At 35.6% G+C, this 13452-nt stretch overlaps 1 pseudogene; it reads left to right on the top strand.

Moving 5' to 3' along the window:
- Positions 1-494: 494 nt before the first annotated feature.
- Positions 495-12235, top strand: LOC120348760 (annotated as a pseudogene).
- Positions 12236-13452: the final 1217 nt, after the last annotated feature.

The following is a 13452-nucleotide window of genomic DNA, read 5'->3' as shown; positions in this document are numbered from 1 at the left end:
TATCTTTTCCACCTCACCAATAAAAAAGCTGCTGAATTCATCCGGTGTAGCTTTACATGTAGGTCTCGAACAATCTTTGGAGATCTGGTTTATGAGGTCCCAGGCAGCTTTACATGGGTTTCCTGCAGATTCAATTTTTGACATGTTGGCCGCCCTTTTAGCAGCATCAACCTCAGCTCGATAAATGCTCTTTGCTCTCAGGTCGACTACTGGTTGCGGAGATGATAATTTGTCAAAGCAGGTAGTACTATCGTTTTCTAGCTCCGCAACGATGCCAAATCTGTTTTTGACAGTTCAGAAACATTATTAATTAAGGCAGAGAATCGACAACGTTGTTTTCCTATCTTTATCCACTGCCATTACAACGTGGACCTCACTATAGACTTCCCAACGTGTCTATTCGATAACTGGTCTAAGTTCCCAGATCGAACGCATTGCTACACTAGAATTCAGAAGGCACTGCATCAAATCAAATCAACATAACCCTAAAATTGTTTTAACTAACTATTGAATGAGGCACTTTTCTGTTTATATAGTGCATTTCAATATTTAAACATTCTCTATTCATTTTGTTGAATATTTTCCATCCAATTAATTAGCTAGTTTCAGTATGGATAATGGTAAATTCTTTAAATACTAATAGCAAAGTAACTTTTCATGGAAGTTGAAATATTATTGTAAAACCTCAACATCTAAAAATGTGCCTACCACGGTCTCTCCATTATACAAGGAATATTTTGAAATTTTATGACTCAAATAAGACTAATTGCAACCACATAAGGAAATATGTAAAAACCAAGCAATTAAGAAACTTATACTTCTTAAAATTACATATACTGCCGATTCGCACTATTTCCAGTGATTCAGTTGAAAACATTATTTTACAAAACCAAGATGCCTTAAAGTTACATTTAGATTCTCTTACCGATAATTATAGAAGTGATAGATCATTCTCAAAAAATAATTTGCAGGCCTTTAAGAAAAATCAGTTATTGTCTTCAAGAGTTAGTATTCTTGACAGTTTGGCATCTTTAGAAGAATTGAAATTGGGTGAGTAATAATTCAAAGGAAACTATCTTTAAAGGGTATCATTGGAGGTCGATTCATTTATTCCTAGTTTCAATTTTGATTTCCTTTAGAATAGTTGGGGGGCACTTAGTTTAAGGTCCGTAGAATCCAGCATTAAAGCCGTGTCCACACTGAGCAAATGTTCGGCAAACATGTTTGTTGAGGGGCACAGGGATAAACATTTTAAAAAAGTTTGGACAATCATTGCTTGTCAAACATCAAATTACGGTACGGTTTTTCTAAACATTTTCAGTGTTTGCTGTAGAACTTAAAAAATTCACTGCTTACAAATATTTTGTTTCACACTGGCCACGGGCAAACATTTGTTAAGCATAATGAAATTTGCTCGAACTGTTTCAGCAAACATGTTTAACAAACATTTGTTTAGTGTGGACCCGGCTACATAATATATCTACAGAGTACAGAAGAGGAAAAGACGAGTTCAACCTTGTATCACATTGTTGTTGAGTTCAAATGATTAGATGATCAAACGTATTCCCTTACAATATCTAAAGAGCTGAGGTTGGAAAAACAGCCCATAAATATCACCAAGAAAAACTTTGATCCACTGTTTAGTCTTCAATTACTTTTAACCTTTAAATTGAGACTTTATACTCTTATATTTTTGTTTTTCCATGTAATCTGAATTGTAGGAATAATTCTACATTGTTTTTTGTGTAGTTGATATTGTGGTAATTATTCATATTGAATGAAAAAGACTAAGAAATTGTCAAAAAACCATTTTTTGTCAAAACAAAACTTTTTCATTCAATTCTACATTGATTTGTCACTGTTCTCTTTTGAATAACTATTCAATAATTTGCAACTATTCTCTTTTGATTAATTATGATTGATCAAAGTTAATTGTGATTTTTTAATATGGTATTTTTTTCTAGTATGAAATGTAAAGGGTTGTGTGGCAGCGAGTCCTAACTTCGACCTTAATCCAAATATCCAAAGTCGTGATCAGGGCCAGGTCTTCCTGGATAGATTGTGTGAATTAAACATGGTACATGGCAGCGTCAAAGTCCAGCAAAGCTTTCGCCGAAGAAATCTTCTAGCTGGTAGAAGCTCCTTCTAACAAGCCACTTTGACAATGAGCTTCTGAACACATTGACTGGGCGTGCCCTAACCGAGTTCGGCAGGCAGTGGAACATTTGCACCGCCAAAACAGGAAAACTGTCCTTCTTGACAGGCGACAGCGCGGCACATCCAAGTCAACCCCTTTTTCGAGTTCCATGTGAGTGCACTTCCTCCCTTCTAGCGAATGGGCAGATGTTTTTCCTGGCGTGTAGGAGCAATGACAGTATGTACATGCCATGAACTGTATGAATGCCCAAGCGTTGGGATATGGGCTGGCAGTGTGCATCATACTCGCTAAACGTCATTACATGAAGTGCCTTCTAGAGCAGGAGTATGTCATTCCAGGAGAATGTCCGCATATCAAGATGCCATAATGTATGTGGCTGGCAAATACAGCATGGTACAGCATCAGCAGGCGTTCAACACTAGTCTTCTCATCTTTCGAAGTAGATAAACCTCTCTTGAGAGTCTAATAAAGGCAGTTATACTGTATTACATGTGTTGGGTAATGTTGAAAGTTAGTAGACCTATGCATTCAAATTCGTTTATTAGGCCTGTATTACACGGTTATAGTTCTATGCCATAGCCTATGCAGATGATATGAAAAGAGATTCATGTCATGTCAGTTTACTCGCGAAAACTCCGGCATTCAGAGCGTGCGAGGAGCTTTGTTGTCGGGTTCGGTGACGACAACCAAGCTCCTTGCACGCTGGTGTCAACTAGTCTCCCCGACAGCAAATCCCCTACTGGTTCAGAGGGGACTAGATAACGGGACCGTAGACGACATCCAAGCTCCTTGGACGCTCACGACAACCAAGCTCCTTTCTCAGGTGCTCAGTTGACGCCGTCAGTTTATCCCCTCGAACGTGGTTTTAGAAGGAGCTTTACTGACGGGGAGCTTAGTTATCACGTTCCCCTCAGGCGCGCTGATTTTTTAACGCTCGTTAACTGAATGCATTTTCTCTTAAAAGGTACAGACAAGTCACAACGTATTTAGAATAGAATAGAATAAGTTTTAATGTAACCGCTTCTGAGGTCTTCAGAAGCATTACCTCCGTCACAATGTACAGCAAATGTCACACATACAATACAATAATTGGAAAGATATTATTCTAAAAGAACTACAATATCATGATATATTAATATCATGTCCAAACAAAGAAAGATATTAAAAATATATATAATATTCAAATATAAGATATTCTGGTCTTGAAATATAATGCAGTCACACAAATAAAAACGAACAAACAGAAATGAAAAGTAGCAGTAGTTTATACAGTATTTACTTAATGTAGGTACCTCAACATAATATTAATAATTTTACAAAGTCCTAGCCAGTTCATAGAACTCTTGGAAAGTGTAAATGGGGTTACTGATTAGGAATATCTTCAGCTTCTGCTTGAAAACTAGATTTGGCAAACCTCTAAATTGTTCAGAGAGCATATTAAAAAGCTTCACACCAATGAATAGAAATGTTTTTGCGTGCTAGAATGCTCGTAGCGGCTGGTGATCAAATTATTCCTGCCTCTAGTCTGATGCTCATGGGATACTCCCTGCTCAACAAAACCATTCAAATTCTCCTTCACATAGGTCAGACACTGAAGAACAAAAATAGAGGAAAATGTCAGTATTTCTAATTCTTTGAAGCTCTCTTTGCATTGAGCGCGTTTTGGCAGACCACAAATAAGCCTGATTGCCTTTCTTTGAATACGAAATAGTTTTGAGCTATATGCCTTTGACCCCCACAATACAGCACCATAAGACAGGTGTGACTGAATGTGAGCAAAGTAAACTACCTTTAGAACATCAACACTGACACAAGTCCTTAACTTTCTTAATATAAATATTCCTCTATTAAGCTTTCCAGCGGTTTTATCAATGTGCCTGGACCAACTCAAACAGTTGTCCAGAGTGAATCCCAGAAATTTGGCTTCCTTTTCCGCATCTACCACCAGCAGTCTCCTATTATAAGTGAATCTCAAATCTTTAACCTTGTTGGAGTTCACGCACAGCAAGTTTGAGTTGCACCACCTCTCAATTGACTGAGTCACCTCTTGTGCAGCAGCATTCAGGGAAGCCTCTGTTGCCGTGCTCAGAAACACACAAAGATCATCAGCAAAAAGATAACTCTTAGCTGGAGGGTCAACTATGGTTGGGAGGTCATTAATGTAGATTAGGAATAGTATTGGACCTAATATTGACCCCTGAGGAACCCCATGAGAGACAGGCAAGTACTGAGATTCTGATCCATTGAATGCAACTTTCTGAAAACGATTGCTGAGATATGATTCAATCATCCTTATGGATCTGGACTGAAACCCATAGAATAAGAGTTTATCTAGTAGGAGTTTGTGAGAAACCGTGTCAAAAGCTTTCGACAAATCGAATAACTTAGCCTGAGTGAAGCACTTATTCTCTAAGGAGTCCAAGCAATCCCTATAGAGATCCTCAGCAGCTCTAATTGTATTTCTCCCCAATCTGTACCCAAACTGAGAGTTACTAAAAAGACCATTAATCTCAAAGTAGTTTACTATTTGCATATTCAAAACACTCTCAAGAACTTTGGACACAGTGGTGGTTATATTTATCGGCCTGAAGTTATTTAAGTCGGATTTGCAACCTTTTTTATGGACAGTTAAGACTTTACTTAATTTTAAAGTCTGTGGAAAAACACCATCAATAATTGAACTATTCACTAAATTTATCAAAGGATCTATAATAAAATCATAACCCATTTTCAGCATTTTTGGACTTTTGCTCTTTCCAGATTTTGTTTCTCGGCTCATGCATGACACTCACCCAATTTGATCATACCCTAAGGATGGGGTGGATCATAAGACACCCCTGTAGTTAGTTTTTATTGTCACATATGTTCTTTGATATATATTTTTTGCACATTGTCTATTTTTGTTCATTAGTATTCAGCTCATTCAATAGTCAATATTTGACGTTGTAAAAGCGTAGTATAAAGTAGTATTCAGGTTTTCGGCAATTGTCCAATATTTCACATACTCTTTCCTAGGTTTGGGTTACTGAAACCCACTGCAACAAAATAAAACATGTAAAAGACTATTTTGACAATCTATTATCTAGATTAGTGAGTTGTTATAACTAATAAACATTAGTATGGTGCCGTTTCCACTTCTGGTTTTCTAATTTTCAAGTGCTGTGATCTCTTCTCTGCCTCATGATAAATCCATTTTGTATTACTGTTTGAAGTTATCTAATTTAATTCAACTTTACAACTGTCAATTAACAAAGAATTTGCTCATTTCAGGCATGGAAGATGATAAAGAAATGAAAGCTCAAATAGAATCTGAAAAAACAGAATATATTGAGAAGCTTCAAAGAGTCGACCGTGAGGCAAGTATCAAAATGTTTTATTTCTCTTTTTTCCTTCTTGAACTCTTGACAAATAATATTACTAGTAGTTCTGTGAACAGTAGACCTTGCGCTGTGAACAGTAGACCTTGCTAATAATTTGTTGTAAACAACTATGCTACTATCAAATCTATTACTGCGTTTTGCCTTAAATGCGGAACATAAATATAAACATAAAGAGAAATGCAAAACCGTCGACTTGAATCTTAGACCTCACTTCGCTTGGTCAATGAGGTACCGTATTAAATTTCCAATTATTCGTCGGCCCTTACATGTTTTGTTAATAATTGTGGATGCAATTTGAATATCAAATTTTCAATTTTTTGTATCAGTTCTCACATGTTTTGCTAATAATTGTGGATTCATTTGGAGGCATTAGGCTCCCCTCTTCATCGTATGATTGCGAATTGTCACTGAATTTTGTTAAGGTGATGAGATGTTGGAGAATAAGGTCGAGGTTATTTGTTGCATTGGGTTTTTAAGTGGTCAGCTATTATTGTACGCAAATTCTCAGTCTTTTGTGTTTGGAAGGGCGTGGGAGTGGTAATGAGTTGGCTATGTCATTGTTGAGTCTCTCCTCTCCAATACATCACCCACTCTTCCCCACATTCTCCCATGCAGCCACACTTTTATGTCTGCTAATTATTTTCCTGTTTGCTGGAAAATTGAAAATGTTATGGAGTAGAAATACAGACCCTTTGATCTAGAAACAATTTGTGTTGAGGCTACAACTCTTATTCTATATGTGATCTTATACAGGATGGACCTCGGAAAACGGACGGTTTTGAATCGCGCAGTACTTGGCGGATGGTGGAGGGGGAAACGCGCCATCAACGTCACTCGACTCTCCACCAGCTGCCATTCAGTCGCTATTATGCCGATGTGGTAGAACGATCTACTGGTCTGTATTTCTACTCCATAACATTCTCAATAGTTAGTGCGTATTATTGCTCTTGCATTCTATTGGTTCAGTGCTGTATTCTAAGAGCAGTTTGTTGTTGAATTTGCACTTTGTCGGAAGTATGTTATCAGACTAGAGCAACTAGAGACTATAAAGGTGCAATTCTTTATCTACGACTCGAGACGCGTGCTTAGAGCCACCGCGGCTAGAGCACAACCTAATTTCTAAATTCATCAGATTCGATGATTCATTGGATATGTTATGTTGTATGAACGTTATGGCGGCAGATAAATTAGAAGTGTTGGCTACTGTATATCTTTTGTGAGACACTCGTCTCAAGACACGTGATTCATTTAATTCTATGATTCATTGGATATGAATCGCAAAAGATATATAGTAGCCAGTCTCACCTTCAGAGAGTGTTGAACTTGTACTGGATCACTCTTGGGACAGTTCTGCATTGATAGTGCTGCAACTAATGATTGTTTCAAATTATGTAAACAAATAAATAAATATGGCTAGTGAGTTTGACACAAATGATGCTTTAATATTGTGGACATTGCATAGGTGTGCAGAATCACAACGTATGTATTCTAAATGGCCAGTAGTTGGTTATAATTTTTCTAAACAAATTGATTGATGCAGACCTGTTGGTTAATCGCAGTGACATGGACTGGGGATTTTTGGCTTTGTTTAAGACTCACTAGAATAATTGAATACTTTTCTCAATCCTCAGAGTTCCATCTTTATCAAGTGTGTCTTTTAAGCCATTCTTGCAAGTCTTGCAATGTTTGGTTTGCATCCAATTTGGAGCAAATTGAAATCATTTCAATCAATGTTACTGCAGCAACTGTACAGGTCAAAGTCTAACCAATCTTATGGCGAAATAGGTTATTGATTGTATTTTTGTTTAAGATAACATTCCTTTTAATGTAGAAATGCTGATCATACCATGCAATTAAGATGATGTAATACGTTTCACTTTCTGTGGCTTACATTAGACAAGTTGTATTTTTAGTTATTCCTCATATTTAAAATGTTATTACTTTCGTAATTATTTTCTTGTTATGTTACAGTTGGTAAATTATTTGGTACCAGTGGAACCCTTTGATGAAATCAATGATGTAATAATGAGATAAGAGCAGGAGTTGGTGGACAAGAAGCCATGCTGTTTGCAAACAATTTACTTGAAATGTATTGTGGCTATGCTTCATACAAAGGCTGGGATCATTACGTGGACGATCTATCAGTCTCGGATTTGGGTAAGGCTGATGTCAATCAAATTTTCATCTAATAAATGTCTTACTCTCATGCATACCCAACTGATTGAAATCCAATTTCTGTCGGATCAGAAACTATCTTATGCCTAAAATTTTAATTTTATTATAAATTATGACATAAACCTTTAAATATTTTATATTCTTGCTGGACGATATAGACTTAAGCTATTGTTTGTGCAGGGGTAATGAGAAAAGATGGAATGATATAAACAACCATGTGCTTTGCGGGACTCATTTGACAGCCGTTAAATGCTTATATAGGTTGATATAATTACACTATCGTGGTCTGCAATCCATTCACTTTGGTGACATTTTCTTGGAAAAAACATTTCACTTCTGAGAAGAAACTTTGTCAGTAATTTCCTCATGGAAAATATCACACATAAAATATATATTTAGGTAATTGAGAATAAAGTAACTACACTACGAGTGGCGAGATTTGTTCACTGGTGATTACAGTATGTTGTTTATTATCAATTTAAAGTTGAAATTTTCCATGAACAATAATATGTTAGTATTTTTCATATGTGAAGTATTTTTATTAACAATAATGCAGTGACGTATTTGTCATGTTTGTCTTTTTAATTTGGTATTCCATGACATCTATTAGGCTACTCCTGTACTCAAAAAAATAACTGATTTGTGTTTGCTCAGTTAAGTCAAGAACTTAAATGTAAATCCTACCCCAATCGAGGGTTTAAAATCACGCTGTTTCAAGCTCTGGACTCAACGATCTTTGATAAACCTTTGACTCGAAAAGATATGAGAATCTAATTCAAGTCTTGGACTTATAATTCCATTACTCAGAAAGCAAATTTATAAACTCCAGAGTCTAACGTTATCTCTAACTCGACGTTGAGTCCTCGACTAAGTTAACGCCCTGGCTCGGAAAGCTAATTTTCTGACTCCAGAGTTTCAAGCCGGTTAAAGTGTAGAACTTAGCTAAATCTCAGGCTCGGAAACCGGCCCTTAATAAATTATCTATACTTCCTCTGATAGAAGCATAAAGTGCCCAATAAAATTATTTCTCAATAAATGTATTTTAAATAAGTTTTTCAACTTAGTGCTAACCTAATAAAGTGACAGAACTCAAATACTGCTTAGAAACCATCCTCAACTTACTGCCAATCTGACAAAATTAGGCTGTTGCCAATTTGTAAAGTAGTAAAGTAAGTAATATGCAATAATTTCAGGCGGCATAAGAAGTGGCAGCATATCTGTGAGTGGAGGTGATGCTTTGAAGCACTACTGCTACGAGGCTGGTGTACATCGGGTGCAGCGAGTTCCTCTCACCGAGAAGTACGGCCGCATTCACACCAGCGCCGTGTCTGTTTCTGTCATGGCTCAGCCATCAGAGGTACAATCCAATCATCAATCATTTCTGTATTTCCAGCTCATTGGGTCTTCAGGAATCAAAAAGTTGTAGGCTACTTTATTGTTGTGGGAAAACTAATTTCAGGCTTAATTTTCTTATACACTTCAATACTCCATTAATAGTAGCTGGAACTTGAGCTAACTGTCTCATCCATTTATAATAGAATGTTCCAGTTGTAGAATATTAGTGATAGTCTCCATTGCCGAATCAAAGCATAGCAAAGTATTGACTTGCAAAGTTATGTCCCTCGCCTATTTTATTATAGATCTGGGGAGCGGAGGTGGAGTCTGTTTGTGCAAGCAAAGCAAGCCTGCCGGCTAGTTATTAATATAAGGTAATCACCGTTTCGGAATTCAAGTATCTATTAACTAGTACAGCATTGCTTTTTGTACAATTGGTTCTGTACTCGAATACTTACAATCTTTCCTACAAAATATAACAATAAAATATCATATTACTTTCCAAAATTCTTCATGTCTTGATAAATTTACTAAATGTTGCTCGTTTTTAGATTATATATGCTCTTACTTAATTGTTTGCTTTTGAAATATTCTAGGTAGAAGTGGATCTACATGATAAAGACTTGAAATTTGAAGCGAAACGAGCTTCAGGTCCCGGCGGGCAAAGTGTCAACAAAACCGACAGTGCGGTTAGGATCACTCATTTGCCAACAGGTATCATCAATCAAATCAAATAATTTTATTATTTGTTCTCGAGCATGTACTCATACAAATAGGAGCTGCTATCCTATACATTCTTGATTAACAGAACAAATGATCAAAACACGAATATTACAAAAAATCCTGCTATGATAATATAACAATATTTAAAATTAACAGAAATTACAAAAATAGTTTGAAAAAGAATTCGATAGAAATTTCCAAATATAGCAATAACAAAATTAACCCAAATGTGATATTAGATTAGGAATTTTGTAGCTACATTAATGAGTGAGAATTCTAAGTTATAAATTATTACCAACATTAATATACGAAATTTAATATGTGAGAAACTATAAAAACAAGTAATAAAATGAACAGTAAATTCGTGAATGACTAGAAAAGACTCAAGTATCATACATCAACTTCCAGTAAATTCGAGAATGACTACAAAAGAGTTAAGTATCATTAATCAACTTCCTCTTTTTCTATCTATACCGTTACATGGGTCAAACGTTTCTCCTAATACATGTATAAATGTTTTTTATTAATTTTCTGTTCCTACTAAATGTAGCCAATTATGGATTATAGATCCAGATCTATTACCATATCTATATTTATTGTTCCAATAACAAGTAACTAGCGATCGTGGAATATTTTTATTAATACTCACAAGAGAGTGAAAACAAATTTGCTCAAAGCATTTATTGCTTCCTCTAATCAATTGCATAATGTGAGATGAATGGTTTTAAGATTTCTTCAGATAATTTGATTTGGTTTATTATTAATTAGGCTGAATACGGAGTGTTTGACTGAATGTTTATTGATCTTTGTATACACGAGCGTTTATCATTATTTGCATAGTTATGATCGTTATTTCATAAACTCAGAACCGCACCAAATCCTAGAATGTAAAAACGTCTAAAATCTAAAATAATATATTTATCATATTTTGAAGAGTTTTAAGTCAGAATTTAGTTGTCATACTAATTGTTTACTCGTATTACATTCAAAAACAGTTATTTTTGTGTTGTTCTGAATTATAAACTTGGAAGTATACATTCGCAAATTTACATGATTTTAAATAACATGAATGAAATCATCCAAACAGGTATTGCGGTTGAGTGTCAAACAGAAAGATCACAAATCAAAAACAAATCGTATGCTTTAAAAAAACTGCGAGCTAAGCTTTATCAAATTCAGGTTGATGAACAAATGAAAAACGTTTCAAGGACAAGGAAATTCCAGGTCAGTCAAAGAATTTTCATTACTCTTAATTGGTTGCTCTTAGTGATATTTTTGGTGCTAGTATCACATAATATAGCTTTATTCACATTCTTGAAACTACAAAAGTCTCTCTTATGAGGTATATTTAGATGACAAAAATCCTATATTTTACATTATTTATCTGATTATTTTTCGCATTTCAGATTCAGTGTCTGTCAATAACTTTCGTCCAGCTTTTCCACAAATGTACAACTCGCTTCTCCAATCCTCCACCGGAGAGTGGAGCGTCCCCATCCTCTGGTTCTGTCCTATGGTATCCATTCCGTGCATGTCTTTGCCCATCTGTCAGCTTCCATCCTTGCTACGTGACCGGCCCATCTCCACTTGATTAGATGAGCTTCCCGTTGCAGATAGTTCACTTTAACCATTTAAACGAACATTTTTTAAATCATGTCTTGTCTTGTAGAGGTTCCCTTGATGAAAATTATAACATTTTTGCGTTTCTCACTTACTTCTTGAAATTTCTTCTGTTTTGTTTCTTCTTATCATCTGTCAAGTTCACCGGCCAATGTTTAAGTTTGAGCACTGTACAGTATACAATTTGATGGATAAACACATTTTCTGAGGGCTTTTGTTTTTAATTTATTTTAAAAATCTCCTTTGAATATTGTCTTTAGAATCCAATTCTTTCATCTCCCTACCATCTCTGCTTTATTTTCTTCCCAATTTGATTCTAAGATAGTAGTTGACCCAAATATTTGTATGTATCCACGTAGCCTATCGTCCCATAAGTGACTTCGATCATATACTTCGGCACTTTTCAGTCCTTTATTTAGATTTCAGTCATAATCATACAAATAAGTTGTTAAAAATTTGAATTTTGTTGTGAATTGGGTTTGTTTTTATCTTTGTAGGAGAAAAATTTCTCACTTCACTGTAAATATTTTTTAATGCACTTCTATATGAATATCAAAAAGCATTTCTTGTATTTTCACAGATGGGTTCTGGAGATCGATCTGAAAAGATAAGAACGTACAATTACCAACAAGACAGGATCACTGATCACAGGATAGGGTACACAACTCATTGTATTGAAATCTTCCTTTCGGGCTCGGATGCTTTTGACAAAATGATTAATGAGCTGAGAAATGAAGCAAAGAAAGAAAGAATAGTCGAATTTATTGATTCCTTGAAGAAGCAGAATTCTTAGTTTCCTCTTGTTATAGTAAAAGTAATGTTAATAAATTATACCATTAAAACCTTGTAATATTTATCCATTATTCCCAAAGAATTTATTGCAAAAAATTGAGATGTCCGCATTTTATCGCCTACCATTGTCTTCTCTACAGATCTGCTCTTTCAACTATAATAAACTGTGGGGTCTAAACGGAAAGATTGAGTTTGAAAGAGATTGGATCTTAAGGTTACCATTCAAGTATTTGTATATAACTAAATTGTACTAACCTATAGTTTATCTGTGGCTTAAAGCATAGAGCTGACCCTCAGCAGTCCATAGGAGAAACATCAAGTAAGTTCCTGGGCGTCTACATAGACCAAAGGTTAACATGGGAGCCTCATTGTAGAAATCTTTGTGACAAGCTCTCAAAGTCTATCTACCTCATAAGATGTTTCAAGAGTCAACTGTCGAATGATTATTTGCGTATGGCATATTTCAGTTTGTTGCACAGTCTTCTGTGATATGGTATCCTACACTGGGGTGGAAGTAGTCATATTTCTGGTGTTCTCCTTCTCCAGAAAAAAGCTGTGAGGATAATAGTGGGGGCCACTTTCAGGGAACATTGCAAACCGTTATTTGTTTCTCTTGGAATATTATCGGTTTACAACCAATATATTTATGTTTTTGCCTTGTATATGCATGAAAATAAGTGTAAAATGAACACAAGAGGTATGGTTCATTCATACAACACCCGCCAAAGACTACAACTTGATACCCAACGTACAAGATTAACCAAAGTACAGAAGTCCCATCACGTCTAAAATAGGTCTACAACAGTTTGCCAGTCAATAAAAAATTATCCAGTCTCTTTGTTCGGCGAGTTACTGTTCGATCCCTTCTATTCTTTGGAGGAGTTTTACACACATACTTCATAATAAATTGAGTGTTATGAATATTCTATTGACGTTGCTGATGACTGTATGGTCCGATAGCAAAAGAATTAAATCTATCTATCTATCTTTATATCAATATTGTTTGTCGAACTGGAGAAGTTTGTTAGGGACTTGGATGAGGTTTGAAGTCACTGCACAGAGCTACAGCTAGGCATTCTGTCAACTAGGTAATTGAAAAAGTTATTCAGAAGATTCAATTCTTGATAATCTCTTGCAGAATAGATGTTGTCAAGAGTTGAATGAAATGCATCAAATTTATATGAGATTGGTAGATCAAGTGTTGCTCCTAGTAGACCTCACTTAGTCGTAGTGTGGGCGGGCCAAGGAAGGAAGGGTTGTTATCTTCTC

Source organism: Nilaparvata lugens, chromosome 2 (genome assembly GCF_014356525.2).
Source record: "Nilaparvata lugens isolate BPH chromosome 2, ASM1435652v1, whole genome shotgun sequence".
In the NCBI taxonomy this organism is placed as follows: domain Eukaryota; kingdom Metazoa; phylum Arthropoda; class Insecta; order Hemiptera; family Delphacidae; genus Nilaparvata; species Nilaparvata lugens.
Note: the sequence above shows the minus strand (reverse complement) of the source record. Positions and strands in the feature narration are given on the sequence as shown.